The following is a 17,743-nucleotide window of genomic DNA, read 5'->3' on the forward strand; positions in this document are numbered from 1 at the left end:
TTTTAGAGCAATTTATGGTTCCCTCTGTGACTTTTTGTACATGGAAATTTCATTCTTCAGCAGGACTTAGCACCTGTCCACACTGCCAAAAGTACCAATACATGGTTTAAAAACAACAGTATCACTGTGCTTAATTGGCAGCAAACTCACCTGACCATAACCTCATAGAGAATCTATGGGGTATTGTCAAGAGAAAGATGAGACACCAGACCCAACAATGCAGAAGAGCTAAAGGCTGCTATCAAAGCACCCTGGGCTTCAATGACACCTCAACAATGCCACAGGCCGATTGCCTACATGCCACTTGATGCAGTAATTGATGCAAAAGGAGCCCCTACCAAGTATTGAGTGCATTTACTGAACATACATTTCAGTAGGCCAACATTACAGATTTTAAAATAATTTTTCAAGCTGTTGGTATAAAGTATTCTAATTTAATGACCGTAATGACTTATTGGTTTTTATTGGCTGTAAGCCATAATCATCAACATTAACAGAAATAAACACTTGAAATAGATCACTCTGTGTGCAATGACTCTATATACTTTATGAGTTTCACTTTTTGTATTGAAGAACTGAATAAATTAACTTTTTGATGATATTCTAATTTTGTGAGACGCACCTGTATATTGAAATATAAGCATAGACATCCAAAGAAAATACTGGAATCAATACCATATAGCCAGTTTCTTAGAGCAAAAAGGATAGTAAGTGAGAACTTTGAGTCCACAAAATCCTTGTGTTATGCCCTCAGCTGCAGGCCCGGTCTCCGCTGTGCAGGGAGACCGGCGCTTATCATGCAGCTCCACTGGTCTACTCACCCCGTCCATGGCTCCAGATGATCAGCGGCTCCTTTCTCTGCTAAAAACCTACATCCTCTTGGCAGGTCTCCTGGTAATGCTCCTAGGAGGTGTACCCTGCTTCCTGCACATACTTAAAACAGCAGGGCACCGGTTCGCTTTTAGGGCTGTCTGTGCTGTGATGTTCTGTGCATAAAAGGCATCCTCCCCTTGTGGGAGGTGCCTGAGCAACCTGTTTATTTCTGTGGGATTGTTGCCTCCCATTCAGGCAGCACTCTGTTGAGCTCTGCATGCTAAGTCTAGTGCTGCCTTTATACTAATACTTCTGTCTCCTCAGAATCCTCTGCTGGCAGCTCCCTGTCCTGGATCCTTCTGGACATTCCAGTTTCTACCCCAAGCAGACCAAGGCTGTCCTCTCAGAACCATCCAGATATCTCTGCCGGCTAGATCAGCCTTTCTGAGATTACACCGAGCTTCCAGGATTCTTGCCACCTCCTCTATACGGTCTGTGCGGGTCGTCCCTCTGGTCTGAGTATCGCAGAATTAAGGTCATCTGGTGTTGCGACGGGGAAATCCCTGTATAGGGCTACACCTTGCCCGGTGCTCCACTACGTGATTCTGTGTTGTGGTCCAAAGGGTTCTTCCCTCAGGCACCTTTTCCATTTGTTTGCTTCCTTTAATAAACATCATTGGTTTTTTGAAGCTCATTCTCCTGTCTCTTGTGCATTGGGTATACAGCTACCACTGCATCATCAGTGGTCTAGTGAGTCCACTATACATCTTCATGCCCTGTGGGCGTAATACCTTGAAGGATTTGACAAAAAAATTCAAGGCAAGGGGATACCCAAATAACTTATTAGATATGCAACGGGAACAAGTTATGTAATTGGATAGGATAACTGTGTGAAAACAAAAAACAAATAAAAAAGAACTTAAAAGAGTGGAGTTGGTAATGACTTATGGTGAAGAGAGTGGACAAATTGCCACAAATGTTAAAAGACACTGGGGAATGCTATTCAAATGTTTACCCAACATCAAAGAGTTTGAAAATCCCACATTATTTTCCTATTGAAAAAAACAAAACAATAGGTGATTTTCTTCTAAAATCAGATATTAGTCCCTTGAGGAATACGACACAAACTACTTTAACAGTGACACAAAGGATGGTTTGCTTTCCTTTCCTCTCCTGTGTCAATTGTTCATTAATGTGAAAAGGATCGAAATTTGTTCATCCAAACACTGTTGTGATTCATAATATTAAACATTATCTTACGGGTAACTCTGACTATGTGGTATGCTTACTCCAGTGCCCACTTTTAAAACATAAATATCCACAAGGAAATTAACCACCATAAGGAAAAAATGGTTGGACCTCCCAGACCTTGAGCACTTTACAGAGATGAGACACACAGAAAAACAACTGAGGTTTAGGATCATAGGTATGATGCCCTGAAGGGGAGGTCCAGGACTGTAGTCATGGCTGAGCACTCGTGCACATCTGTGCCCTTGCCTCCTCTTACATGAAAACAGCATTCTCTCACCAGTATAGCTGTGTCTTCTCTCACTGCGCCATCAGGGATACCACTGTGGCGCTGAAGCCTTTCTGCAATTGGTTTCGCAAGAATTGAGACTCAGTTTGGTTCAAATGCAACAAGTTCCATGCAGTTTTCATCATGTTATTTCCCTGTCCCTAGTTCCACATCCTTCAGTACATTATGGGGTAATAGCACCTTAGGTGGTACCTCAGCATTCTCTCTGTTCAGACTTCCTGTGCTTGGGGATTCTCTGGCCCGTTTCACCCCGGTCCTGAGAGCATCGACCCATGCAACTATCTGCCACATAAGCCCATGCGAAACGCGTGTCGGGGCTGCTCCTTCTAGTGCCGCGCTCACCTGCAGTTACTTTATGGGTATGATATTAACTTCTTTCACTGTGTTTTATCAAATTAATCTTTTGGAGTGTGATAGCTCTGTTTTCTCTATATGATGGCCTATGTACTATGCATATACAGTCATATGTTAAAGTTTGGGCACCCCTATTAATGTTAACCTTTTTTCTTTATAACAATTTTGGTTTTTGCAGCAGCTATTTCAGTTTCATATATCTAATAACTGATGGACTCAGTTATATTTCTGGATTCAAATGAGGTTTATTGTACTAACAGAAAATGTGCAATCTGCATTTAATCAAAATTTGACCGGTGCAAAAATATAGGCACCCTTATCATTTTCTTGATTTGAACACTCCTAACTACTTTTTACTGACTTCCTGAAGCACTAAATTGGTTTTGTAACCTCATTGAGCTTTGAACTTCATAGCCAGGTGTATCAAATCATGAGAAAGGGTATTTATGGTGGCCACTTGCAAGTAGTTCTCCTATTTGATTCTCCTATGAAGAGTGGCATCATGGGCTTCTCAAAACAACTCTCAAATGATCTGAAAACAAAGATTATTCAACATAGCTTTTCAGGGGAAGGATACAAAAAGTTGTCTCAGAGATTTAACCTGTCAGTTTCCACTGTGAGGAACATAGTAAGGAAATGGAAGAACACAGGTACAGTTCTTGTTAAGCCCAGAAGTGGCAGGCCAAGAAAAATATCAGAAAGGCAGAGAAGAATGGTGAGAACAGTCAAGGACAATCCACAGACCACCTCCAAAGACCTGCAGCATCATCTTGCTGCATATGGTGTCACTGTGCATCGGTCAACAATACAGCGCACTTGGCACAAGGAGAAGCTGTATGGGAGAGTGATGGGAAAGAAGCCATTTCTGCAAGCACGCCACAAACAGAGTCGCCTGAGGTATGCAAAAGCACATTTGGACAAGCCAGTTACATTTTGGAAGAAGGTCCTGTGGACTGATGAAACAAAGATTGAGTTGTTTGGTCATACAAAAAGGCGTCATGCATGGAGGCTAAAAACACAGCATTCCAAGAAAAACACGTGCTACCCACAGTAAAATTTGGTGGGGGTTCCATCATGCTTTGGGGCTGTGTGGCCAATGCCGGCACTGGGAATCTTGTTAAAGTTGAGGGTTGCATGGATTCAACTCAGTATCAGCAGATTCTTGATAATAATGTGCAAGAATCAGTGACTAAGTTGAAGTTACGCAGGGGATGGATATTTCAGCAAGACAATGATCCAAAACACCGCTCCGAATCTACTCAGGCATTCATGCAGAGGAACAATTACAATGTTCTGGAATGGCCATCCCAGTCCCCAGACCTGAATATCATTGAACATCTGTGGGATGATTTGAAGCGGGCTGTCCATGCTCGGCGACCATCAAACTTAACTGAACTGGAATTGTTTTGTAAACAGGAATGGTCACAATTACCTACATCCAGGATCCAGGAACTCATTAATAGCTACAGGAAGCGACTAGAGGCTGTTATTTTTGCAAAAGGATCTACGAAATATTAATGTCACTTTTATGTTGAGGTGCCCATACTTTTGCACCTGTCAAATTTTGTTAAAATGCAGATTGCACATTTTCTGTTAGTACAATAAACCTCATTTGAATCCAGAAATATAACTGAGTCCATCAGTTATTAGATATATGAAACTGAAATAGCTGTTGGAAAAACCAAAATTGTTATAAAGAAAAAAGGCTAACATTAATAGGGGTGCCCAAACTTTAACATATGACTGTACATTATCTTTATGATATGAATGTATTGGCAGCATTGAGATTCATTGCTTCATATGTATATCACCCAATCTGCTATATAGGGTGTTGCTAGCAGTTACCACATGTGAGCCTTGCATGAGCACTTTTGTCATTTGTCTGTATTTTGTACAATTATCTATGAATTTGTAACAATAAAGTATATTTTTTATTATACTTTTTGGAACATATCTCTGTGTTTTTTGTAGGATTTATAACTATCTGCCACATGTTGAATATTCTGTGTCCTGTACTTTCCCAGACTACTTCCTTTCTCCAGCTATGAACTGCTGCAATCCTGCTGCTGGACACCATACTTCTGTACTATAGGCTCTGAATGGTAAGCTTCTCTTCTTTAATGTTAAGTGACTGGGCCCAAGTGGACTATTCGGGTGTCCTCACCCTTCTAACTACCTAAAGGAATATTCCTAGCTTACCACACAGAAGCCCCTCTTATTGTTAACACCTTCCTATCCTATCCACTAGCGGAAAGCTCTGTGCACTATAATGTCCCCATCTAGTGGCCAATCCAGTAACTACACTTATCCTATACACTATACACAACAGCATTACAAAAGTATAACATTATACACATATACATTCAGTAGGACACAGTAATTCACATAACAGTGTAGCAGTACCATTGCATAAGAGCGGTACCATCATATATATTACAAATATACATACACTAATAAGATACAGCACCGGGATGAAAGAGAAAGGCAGAGGCATAAACAAATGTAATATATCATACCCCCTACAGCCCCACAAAGAAGAGGCGGGGGACAGAACTCCTCTTTTAAAGAAAAAGGAACTTGAATGGATATTTAAATAAAATACACTAAAACCCAATGATCTTAATGTGGAATTCAAAATTAATTCAATCATATAGTTGTTTGCTACCTTTACTCCGAGTTTCTTTGCGAATCTTCCACGGTATAATTAAGTAATACTTTTAATATCTATGTGACATTCTGGATCTGTTATGTGATTTTAATCACTCTTATTTTATTTTCACATTTTCAGATCAATACCACACAGCACGAATACACAAAAAGAGAGAGACATCCATATAAAATTATATTTTTTGGTCAGAATCTTGTACCCAAGAATAACAATATGATATTTTCATACTTAACCACTTGAGGGTGCTTTTGTATTTAAAACAAAAAACACAGGAACTCACAGCGTTGTGTGAAGAATTATTAATGTAGGATGCTGTTCCCAAGCATTTGTGAAATAGAAATCAGTATCAGGCAGAAATAAGCAGCAGCAATAACACTATTTACATTTATGTTTCTAGCCTATTAAATGACAGAACTGCATCATTCAAGGTTAGGTTAACTAAAAGGGGTATTTAAAAAACCTGTTATCTTGGAAAACACTATTTACCTGCAGATGTACAAAGTTACAATTGTTAGGATAATGTAGCAAATCACTTGGGAAAATAGGTTACACACTTAGGCTGGGTTCACACGTAGCAGAAATCCCACAGAAGTTACCACGGGAATTCCGGAATTCCATTCTGCAGGAAAACCGCATTTTTAATTCCCGCGATTTTCCCAAGGAAAAACTAGCGATTTGCAAGCGTAATTAGATTGCAGAATGCTAGCGTTTTCCAAGCGATCTGTAGCATCGCTTGGAAAACTGATAGGTTGGTCACACTCGTCAAACAGTTTATGACGAGTGTGACCAACTTTTTATTATTGAGGCTGCCTATGCAGCATCAGTAGTAAAAATATCTAATGTTAAAAATGAAAAAAAAATAAAAAATCGTGTTTTTCTCACCTTCTGATGTCCCGCGCTGCGTCCCCGATCATCGCGATGCTACCAGCAGGTCCTGTTCCCAGTGATGCATTGTGGCAATGACCTTTGATGAGATCGCAGTCTCGCAATACCGCTACGGTATCACGAGATTGCGATGTCAGCAAAGGTCATTATCGCAATGCATCATTGAGAATGGGAGCTGCTGCAAGTATCGCTGAAGCCTGGGGACGCTGCGAGGGACATCGGAAGGTGAATTGTTATGAGCTCATTTTCTCCTTCACCTTTGATGTCCGATGAACTCCCTCTGCTGGTGAAAGGAGGTAGTGAAATTGATTTGGATGGGAAAAACCTGTCATCTGAACAGGTGGAGTGTGATTGGACATCCGGAATCTCTGAGTGGATATAAGGCCGCCGACGCCCTGCTGGGTTGCTGGTGATCCTCTCTGCTCTGAGCTCTGGCCTCCAGTTTAGTCCTGTCTACTAAAGCTAAGTTTTTGCTCTGCTATTGTTCCATGAGATTTTGTCTGGTTTACTTAATGTTTGTGTGCAGCCAGCCCTGGTTGGGACTGGCTGAACTCCATTTTTGTCTCTGATCAGTTGATCTCTTTGCTGTGTTTTCAGGATATACCTGAGTGCTGATATAGTGATTTTGAAGTCTAGTGACTTCAGGGCCTTTTCTATCAGACGTGTTGGACATTATTTTTGGCAGGGTTTTTGCGTGATTGCAGACAGTTGCTTTTTTTTCCTGTCCTATCTAGTTAGTGAGGGCCCCATCATTTGCTCAGCCTGTCTTTCTGTCTGTGTTTGTGTTTTCACCGTCAATACATGTTGGGGGCTGTCTATTGCTTTGGGGTCTGCTCTGGGGCAGTTTAGATTTCGCCTTTCTTTCTTTAGGTTTATTTAGTTCTCCGGCTGTGAACGAGGTGTCTAGGACCACCGTAGGAACACCCCATGGCTACTGTTAGTTGTTGTGAATAGGATCAGGGGTCTGCAATCCGCTAGCTACCAACCTCTCCGGTTTTCTGGACTTAGCTTGTATTTTTGTTTTTTCCTCCTCTGGTGACTCATTCATAACAGTGAATATAACCTGATTTTTTTATTCTAATTTTTTTTAATAGGGATATGGTACCCAGAGCCCGGAGGACAGTCTCCTCTCCTCCGGACCGTGGGTACCATCCGCAAATGTTCTGCTTACTTTTCGCATGGTGGGCACAGCCACATGCGGAACGTAAGCAGAACAATGCATTCCTATGTGGGCGGAATCCGCAGCATTAGCACAGCATTGTGGAATCCCATAGGATTGCATGGGATGCTTTTTTTTTACGTTTTCGCTGCAAAATTGCATGTTAAAAACCGCCACGAAAACGCGAAAAAACTGCAACCTGTGAACGCAGCCTAAAAGCTGCTACTGACCTTGTTGGTTCCTGTACAGACTAGAGAGCCTGACCCCATAGTCCCTAGAGGTGCCTGCGTGAACAGACTGGACAATGGCAGCTGGGACCTTTGCTGCCTGAAAGTTGAGAGGAGCGAACCCGAACGGGAAAGTTCGAGGTCCGTACCAGACACTTAGTGTCCATCACTGAACCCTGAACATGAACTTTTTACTGCACGCCCATTTTCATGTTTGGGTTCGCTAGGCTATTAAAGCTTGTTGGAAGGCTGCAGGGTAACCAATAAACATGCTTTTAGACGGTGGGCACTTCTGGATTCTGGAGCCATCACAGCCAAGCCAAGTGTTGGTATAGCTGTGATTGGCCGACTCAGCATGTGACCTGGCCTGTGTAAAGGCTGGATCCCAAGTGCTGCCGTCATTATGCTTTCATTAGTGTAGGGATAGGATGCAGTTGGAGTGAGGGACAGATTCTGACTGAGCGCTCTGCAAAAAAACGCTGTGTGTACTCTGCAACCATATCTGTGGAAGTCCTATGCTAGTGCTGTGCTAAAAACCACTTTAAGATAAAGAATTTTTCCTGCACTGGAGAATTTTCCATAAAAAACATCATCTTTATTCAAAAAATCTTCATGGTTAAAGAACAGTACACGAGGGGGAAGCCCCCAATGCCTGACACATTTCGGACCCAAAACGGTCCTTCCTTTAAGGCATACAAATATAAAATCAACAATTCCTTTATATGTTCTCAACCATTGCCCAAGCACATGTGATTAATTAGGGAGACCATTTCCAGTTAACTATTTCACAACCATTACTATATACATATAATGTGGTCTCACAAAAACGCATGTCACTATTATAATATCGCATAGAGTGCATATGTGCATGCTAATTTCATGTGCATATTCAACAAATAAAGATATGAGATATGATATGAATCAATAATTTTGAACTGGTAAAACTGGTAAAATTAACTAGAGATCCACAAACATTAGATTCTATTAATTTCCAAAACCTTCTTTTTGTATATAAATGCAACAATATACAATATACAAAGATTTCCCAAACTGATGCAAATATTTGACAAAAAATGCATACAAAACATTCTGCAATAAAGGTTTGGAATGTGATCTCATAAAAAAGCGCATAATACCTAAATGCCGCAAAGGAGATTATATATATATATATAAAAACCCGACCAGCACCTCCTAGTGTGAACATGTGCAAGCTGCAAAAACTGCACAATATAGACAAAAAGGATACAGCAGTACATGTGCATGAATCTAGGCCATGTGAAAACACAGAAAAAAATTAAAACCATTCAATTTTTCAAAAAATATTTTTGAGGATTATTATCTAAATTGAATGGTTTTAATGCTTTTCTGTGTTTTCACATGGCCTAGATTCATGTACATGTGCTGCTGTATCCTTTTTGTCTATATTGTGCAGTTTTTGCAGCTTGCACGTGTTCATACTAGGAGGTGCAGGTCGTTTTTTCTTCTTTTTTTTTTTCTGTCTATTTAGTTGCTGGATGCTAGCTGCCTCCAGTCTGATCTTGCACCCCTCCCATTGGCCTTGCAGGTGGCCGCAATCAGCTCTGCCTGCCCATAAATTGTAGGCTTACCCTGGTAGCGACATGTTTGTCCAAAATTGTAGGCTGGTGGCCCAGAAGTGGCTTATGTACGGTAGAGCAGGTGTTAGGAGTCAGGTTTCTGCGGTCGCTATGCAGGAATCCAGACCCTCACATTCTGCAGTCTCCTGCTCTTTATGCACTGCAGAAGAGATTGCAGAGGAGATTGCCTTGCAGCAAATCTCTCCTGAAGCAAAGTCCTTCTGTCCTCTTACTGAGTCATGTGCTCAGGTCCTGCTCCAAATCTCATTTGTCCATCTCAGAGACCTGGAGGCGTGCGGAAGGTCCCAGCTGCTATAAAAGGCGCACATGGCTGTTCCGCCATGCGCTAGTATAGACCATACTTGCTGCTGTGTGAATGACGATGAATGCATGATTCAGGTGAATGACTCATTTGAAACCCCTACCGTTTGATATTACACTTGTGTGAGGGATTGAGTTCAGTACCAGCGCCAGCGCGCCTCTTCTTCATTGTCCACAGCTGTTGGCGTCCAACATTGCGCTTGCGTCTAGCATTGTCATTTAGCGGCAGTGTCCTACACCGTGCTGCAGTAGCAGCCCACATAAGCGTTCGCGGCTGCGACGCTACACACACGGTAGGTCTAGAAGGACTTAGTACCGCCATCTTGGCTATTCCTGTGACCCTATACCGTGTGTGTAACTACTCTGAGTACTTGTGACCTTAACAGGCTCAGCTCTTTTGTTTATGTTTATAGGCATCTCTGTGATTTAACAGAGATTGCTCTGTGCACTTGGGTGACGGTTAACCCTGTGCACAATACCGCCATATTGCTTCTGCCACCACATAGCAGCGGTTATACAGTTGTGGCCAAAAGTATTGACACCCCTGCAATTCTGTTAGATAATACTCAGTTTCTTCCTGAAAATGATTGCAAACACAAATTCTTTGGTATTATTATCTTTGTTTAATTTGTCTTAAATTAAAAAACACAAAAGAGAATGAAGCAAAAAGCAAAACATTGATCATCTCACACAAAACTCCAAAAATGGGCCAGACAAAAGTATTGGCACCCTAAGCCTAATACTTGGTTGCACAATCTTTAGCCAAAATAACTGCGACCAACCACTTCTGGTAACCATCAATGAGTTTCTTACAATGCTCTGCTGGAATTTTAGACCATTCTTCTTTGGCAAACTGCTCCAGGTCCCTGATATTTGTGCTTTTTGAAGTGTGTTTTGGGTCATTGTCCTGCTGGAAGACCCATGACCTCTGAGAGAGACCTAGCTTTTTCACACTGGGCCCTACATTATGCTGCAAAATTTGTTGGTAGCCTTCAGACTTCATAATGCCATGCACACGGTCAAGCAGTCCAGTGCCAGAGGCAGCAAAGCAACCCCAAAACATCAGGGAACCTCCACCATGTTTGACTGTAGGGACCGTGTTCTTTTCTTTGAATGCCTCTTTTTTTCTCCTGTAAACTCTATGTTGATGCCTTTTCCCAAAAAGCTCTACTTTTGTCTCATCTGACCAGAGAACATTCTTCCAAAACGTTTTAGGCTTTTTCAGGTAAGTTTTGGCAAACTCCAGCCTGTTTTTTTTATGTCTTGGGGTAAGAAGTGGGGTCTTCCTGGGTCTCCTACCATACAGTCCCTTTTCATTCAGACGCCGACGGATAGCACGGGTTGACACTGTTGTACCCTCGGACTGCAGGGCAGCTTGAACTTGTTTGGATGTTAGTCAAGGTTCTTTATCCAACATCCGCACAATCTTGCGTTGAAATCTTTTGTCAATTTTTCTTTTCCTTCCACATCTAGGGAGGTTAACCACAGTGCCATGGGCTTTAAACTTCTTGATGACACTGCGCACGGTTCTGGTACTGTTGCAAATAAGAAAATCTACTCTTCCACGATTTTTTTGCGAGTAGCGCTTAGAAAAACCTCTTTCAAAACTGAGAAGAGCATCAAATAAGGGACGTAGATGTGGCCGTGATCTTGCAGGTGTTGCTGCTGATGGTAGTGTAACTGATGCAGGGAAAAGACGTGGTTGTTCTGTACCTGCTACGTGCCCAAATACAACGCTCTTCTGGTGCATGCAGGCAACAGGATGTTATGCATCCTTTCGTAGGCATGAATACAGCTGCATTAATGGTGAGGCCACAATATGTTGAAAAGGTGTTAGATTGGATGGCTGAGAGTGGCATCAGTTCTTTTGAATTTTCTTTCACCCAGTCCACTGCAGAAAGTACACAGTTGGCACCTGAAGACCATGTTCATCTGGCTTCCAGCTCACCCCCTGGCAAATCAGCCAAGCAGTCTGAACCCCAAGTCATGAAGCAGTCTATTTTGATCTTTGATGACTCTGCCAGCTGTGGTTCTAAGGCCCGTCCACCTGGAGCTCCCCAGAAGTGGAAGAGACTGAGTGCACTGATGCCCAACCACTTGTTAAGTTGTCGATAAGTACGTGGGAAGGCTAGTGCACATGGTCTGTGGACTACAGCAGCACATGTCAAACGGTGATGAAACTCAGTTGCTAACTGCAAAGTCTTTCTGCAGTGTGCAGACTGGCAGGGTTGAGAAGTTGGTGGAAGACGATAAGGGGTATAATGAGGTCCTAGACGCCACATGGAGAGATGGCCAACCTAGTGAAGTATGCAGTTCAGAGTAAGAGAAGGTGCCCCTGCTGCCACAGCAGCACAGTTAATCAGGGAGCATGTGCAAAGGCACAGCGGACAGCCCCTAGCCAATATATCAGCTGCCAATGCCCATGGCGCCACTGAAACAAGCACATCAAAGACAACTCAAAAGAGCTACCTAGAATAGCATTTCTTCAGGGAATATGCTGCTGACAAGCGACAGGTGGTTTGCACTCTGTTCCATCAAACCCTGAAGAGAGGCAAAAAATTTCTCACACTGAGAACCACCCGTATAACGAGGCATCTGAATTCCAAGCATGAGGTGCAATGAAGTACACACTTTAAAAAGCATGAGAGATCTAAGCCTTTACCTGCGATCTTGGCCTCTTTCTGCTGCTCACAATCAACAGGGCAGCTTGCCTCCCTGAAAAGAGAGGACATGACAGCATCACCACCACCAGTGTCACCAAGCATCTCCACATCATTCCATGGAATTGTTCAGCTATCCATCCCCCAAATCCTGGAGAGAAAGAGATGCCCCCTAGCCACCTACTAGCAATGGTCCTGAATGACGGCATTTCCAAATTACTGGCTTTTGAAATGCTGCCATTTCAGATGGTGGACATGGACTGTTTTAAAAAGTTGATGGTGGTGGCTCTCCCCCAACATGTTGGTCCCAGCTGCCACTACTTTTCCAGGTGGGTCATGACTGCCCTGTACAAACGTGTTGTGGACCAAGTCAGGTATGCACTGTGCAATGCCATCAGTGGCAAGGTTCATATAATCACTCATACATGGACCAGTAAGCACTGCCAGGGACATTACATCTCCCTTATTGCCCACTGGTTAAATGTAGTGGTGACTGGGACAGAGGCATGGCTACATCCACTTCCTCCACCTCCTCCAGTTGGACCTCCGCCCCCCGACTTACTACACGCCTAACTTACCTGTGGCACCTAACAGGTGTGGCAATAACTAAATCACACTTGCAGCCAGTTGACATGGATTAAAGTTGACTCAACCTCTGTCTTGTGTCCTTGTGTGTACCACATTGAGCATGGAGAAAAGAAAGAAGAACAAAGAACTGTCTGAGGACTTGAGAAACCAACTTGTGAGGAAGCATGAGCAATCTCAAGGCTACAAGTCCATCTCCAAAGACCTGAATGTTCCTGTGTCTACCGTGCGCAGTGTCATCAAGAAGTTTAAAGCCCATGGCACTGTGGCTAACCTCCCTAGATGTGGATGGAAAAGAAAAATTGACAAGAGATTTCAACACATGATTGTGCGGATGTTGGATAAAGAACCTCGACTAACATCCAAGCAAGTTCAAGCTGCCCTGCAGTCTGAGGGTGCAACAGTGTCAACCCGTGCTATCCATCGGCGTCTGAATGAAAAGGGACTGTATGGTAGGAGACCCAGGAAGACCCCACTTCTTACCCCGAGACATAAAAAAGTCAGGCTGGAGTTTGCCAAAACTTACCTGAAAAAGCCTAAAACGTTTTGGAAGAATGTTCTCTGGTCAGATGAGACAAAAGTAGAGCTTTTTGGGAAAAGGCATCAACATAGAGTTTACAGGAGAAAAAAAGAGGCATTCAAAGAAAAGAACACGGTCCCTACAGTCAAACATTGTGGAGGTTCCCTGATGTTTTGGGGTTGCTTTGCTGCCTCTGGCACTGGACTGCTTGACCGTGTGCATGGCATTATGAAGTCTGAAGACTACCAACAAATTTTGCAGCATAATGTAGGACCCAGTGTGAGAAAGCTGGGTCTCCCTCAGACGTCATGGGTCTTCCAGCAGGACAATGACCCAAAACACACTTCAAAAAGCACTAGAAAATGGTTTGAGAGAAAGCACTGGAGACTTCTAAGGTGGCCAGCAATAAGTCCAGACCTGAATCCCATAGAACATCTGTGGAGAGATCTAAAAATGGCAGTTTGGAGAAGGCACCCTTCAAATATCAGGGACCTGGAGCAGTTTGCAAAGAAGAATAGTCTAAAATTCCAGGAGAGCATTGTAAGAAACTCATTGATGGTTACCGGAAGTGGTTGGTCGCAGTTATTTTGGCTAAAGGTTGTGCAACCAAGTATTAGGCTGAGGGTGCCAATACTTTTGTCTGGCCCATTTTTGGAGTTTTGTGTGAAATGATCAATGTTTTGCATTTTGCTTCATTCTCTTTTGTGTTTTTTCATTTAAGACAAATTAAATGAAGATAATAATACCAAAGAATTTGTGTTTGCAATCATTTTCAGGAAGAAACTGAGTATTATCTGACAGAATTGCAGGGGTGTCAATTCTTTTGGCCACAACTGTATATATATTTATATGGGTTGGACACAATAATGGAAACACCTAACGTTTTGGCATCATAATCTTCAAACATGTTATAAACATGCAAACCATGACATATGGTAATGTTTTGTAGTTGATTATTTGTGTTGTGATGTGTATGTAAATTAACTGTTTGCTTTGCAGAATTGTAAAAACATTGATGAAAACCTGATACCAATGGCAGACCTCTCGGATATTCAAAGAGGCCAAATTGTTGGTTCTCGTATGGCAGGCGATAGTGTAACAGAAAGTGCCCGAATGCTTGTTATGGCAAGAGGTACTGTCTCCAAAGTAATGACTGCGTTTGAAAGAGAAGGAAAAACGTCTGCAGCAAAGCACAGGTCCGGCCGAAAGTCGAAGTTGACTAAGAGAGACAGTCGGACTCTAAAGTGAATTGTGAGAGAGAATCGAAAGACCACGGCCCTGAAAATCACTGCTGAGCTCAATGAACACCTACAGAACCCAGTTTCCACAAAAAATGTTCGTCGGGAGCTGCACAAATCTGGATTCCATGGAAGAGCTGCAATTCGAAAACCGCTGCTCTCAATGACAAATGTTTCCAAGCGATTAGAGTGGTGTAGAAACCTCCAGAATAGGTCCCTCGAGCAGTAGAAACATGTGATATTCTCAGACGAATCATCATTTACCCTATTTCCGACCTCCGGCTGAGTGTACGTTAGGAGACAGCTGGAAGAAGCATTCCATCCAGACTGCCTTCTCCCAACAGTAAAACATGGCGGAGGTTCTGTGATGATCTGGGGTGCTATTTCGTGGAGATCCGCCAGGCCAGTGATATCCCTTCATGGAAGAATTAACAGCCTCGATTATTTAGGCATTTTGGGCGACCAAGTGCATCCTATGGTTCATATGCAAATTGCCTCTTCAGAGAGAAAGAGAGCTTTTACTCTACAGTGCCACCTATTGGTAGTAGCGATCCCATAAGTCACAATCAACCCTTTAACGAGTCTTGTAAAATGACTTAGGATAAAAGCCAAATCAGAATCTCAATTTGCAGACACGGTGTTTCGGGCTATTGGCCCTCGTCAGTGCAAAGTATGAGATCTGATTTGGCTAGGTGAGAGGCTCTGGACTGTGGTCTAAGAGGTAAGGTTTCTCCTCTCCTTGTGGAGAGTGACATACCAGCTCTGGCTTGTCAAGGTAAGGAGGCTTATTCGCCGTGCAATGCTCCTCTGGAAAATTTAATATGCAAATTGCCTCTTCAGAGAGAAAGAGGACTTTTACTATACAGCGCCACCTATTGGCAGTAGCGATCCTACAAGTCACAATCAACCCTTTAACGAGTCTTGTAATATGACTTAGGATAAAAGCCAAATCAGAATCTCAATTTGCAGACACGGCGTTTTGGGCTATTGGCCCTCGTCAGTGCAAAGTATGAGATCTGATTTGGCTAGGTGAGAGGCTCTGGACTGAGGTCTAAGGGATAAGGGTATGTGCACACACTGCAGATTCACCTGCGGGTTTTTTCCCGCGGAACCGCAGGTAAAACCGCAGGTAAAGTGACCTGCGGTTTTGCTGCGGTTTGGCCTGCAGTTTTGCCCTGCAGTTTGACACCTGGACAATGGAATAGGTGGCAAACTGCAGCAGAATCCGCAGAAACAATTGACATGCTGCGGAAAAAAAAATGCAGCTTTTCCGCAGGTAAAAACCGCAGCGTGAGCACTGCGGTTTTGAAAACCCATAGGCTAACTTGGTAAAGTACCATGTCTGTGGAACTGCTGCAGTTCTGCAGGGCCAAAACCGCAGCAAAACCGCAGCAAAGCCGCAGCGTGTGCACATACCCTAAGGTTTCTCCTTGTTGAGATTCTGATTTGGCTTTTAAGCTAAGTCATATTACAAGACTCGTTAAAGGGTTGATTGTGACTTGTAGGATCGCTACTACCAATAGGTGGCGCTGTAGAGTAAAAGACCTCTTTCTCTCTTAAGAGGCAATTTGCATATTTAATTTCCCAGAGGAGCATTGCATGGTGAATAAGCCTCCTTACCTTGACAAGCCAGAGCTGGTATGTCACTCTCCACAAGGAGAAACCTTACCCCTTAGACCTCAGTCCAGAGCCTCTCACCTAGCCAAATCAGATCTCATACTTTGCACTGACGAGGGCCAATAGCCTGAAACACCGTGTCTGCAAATTGAGATTCTGATTTGGCTTTTATCCTAAGTCATATTACAAGACTCGTTAAAGGGTTGATTGTGACTTGTAGGATCGCTACTACCAACAGGTGGCGCTGTAGAGTAAAAGTTCACTTTCTCTCTGAAGAGGCAATTTGCATCCTATGGTTCAAGCACTGTTCCCGGAGGGGAACGCCATCTTTCAGGATGATAATGCATCAATTCATACAGCTAGAATCGTTAAAGCATGGCACAAGGAACATTGTAATGAAGTTGAGCATCTCATCTGGCCCCCACAATCCCCAGACCTCAACATTATTGAGCATTTATGGTCGATTTTAGAGATTCAAGTTACACGTCGATTTCCGCCACTATTGTCGCTCAAAGAACTAGAGGGTGTTTTAACCGAAAAATGGGCTACAATTCCTTTGGAAACAATTCACACTTTGTATGAATCCATACCTCGGATAACTGAGGCTGTAATCGCTGCAAAAGGTGGACCTACACCATATTAAACTAACTTTTGTTGATGTTTCCAGGTGTTTCCAGTATTTTATCAAACCCCTGTATGTATATATGTATATATATATGTGTCTCAATGACATGTGTGTATATATACATATGTATACAGTGGGGAAAAAAAGTATTTAGTCAGTCATTAATAGTGCAAGTTCCACCACTTAAAAAGATGAGAGGCGTCTGTAATTTACATCATAGGTAGACCTCAACTATGGGAGACAAACTGAGAAAAAAAAATCCAGAAAATCACATTGTCTGTTTTTTTTTCATTTTATTTGCATATTATGGTGGAAAATAAGTATTTGGTCAGAAACAAGCAATCAAGATTTCTGGCTCTCACAGACCTGTAACTTCTTCTTTAAGAGTCTCCTCTTTCCTCCACTCATTACCTGTAGTAATGGCACCTGTTTAAACTTGTTATCAGTATAAAAAGACACCTGTGCACACCCTCAAACAGTCTGACTCCAAACTCCACTATGGTGAAGACCAAAGAGCTGTCAAAGGACACCAGAAACAAAATTGTAGCCCTGCACCAGGCTGGGAAGACTGAATCTGCAATAGCCAACCAGCTTGGAGTGAAGAAATCAACTGTGGGAGCAATAATTAGAAAATGGAAGACATACAAGACCACTGATAATCTCCCTCGATCTGGTGCTCCACGCAAAATCCCACCCCGTGCGGTCAGAATGATCACAAGAACGGTGAGCAAAAATCCCAGAACCACGCGGGGGGACCTAGTGAATGAACTGCAGAGAGCTGGGACCAATGTAACAAGGTCTACCATAAGTAACACACTACGCCACCATGGACTCAGATCCTGCAGTGCCAGACGTGTCCCACTGCTTAAGCCTGTACATGTCCGGGCCCATCTGAAGTTTGCTAGAGAGCATTTGGATGATCCAGAGGAGTTTTGGGAG

The 17,743-nt window shown here is 42.9% G+C and overlaps 1 protein-coding gene across 2 annotated transcripts in view; it reads right to left on the reverse strand.

Annotated features, from left to right (window-relative positions):
* The window catches only part of HTR1D (5-hydroxytryptamine receptor 1D), a 124,863-nt gene that overhangs the window by 31,260 nt on the left and 75,860 nt on the right, over positions 1–17,743 (reverse strand). Inside the window, exon 1 of one of the 2 annotated variants that reach the window (XM_073563235.1) lies at positions 9,251–9,657. The exons of the other annotated variant lie outside the window; for it this stretch is intronic. The gene's annotated coding sequence lies outside the window, so the exon portion shown is untranslated. Of the gene's footprint in view, positions 1–9,250; positions 9,658–17,743 lie in introns of those variants that run through there. 2 annotated transcript variants of the gene reach the window in all.

Source organism: Dendrobates tinctorius, unplaced genomic scaffold, assembly GCF_039654945.1.
Source record: "Dendrobates tinctorius isolate UK_male_01 unplaced genomic scaffold, ASM3965494v1 ptg000015l, whole genome shotgun sequence".
Taxonomy (NCBI): domain Eukaryota; kingdom Metazoa; phylum Chordata; class Amphibia; order Anura; family Dendrobatidae; genus Dendrobates; species Dendrobates tinctorius.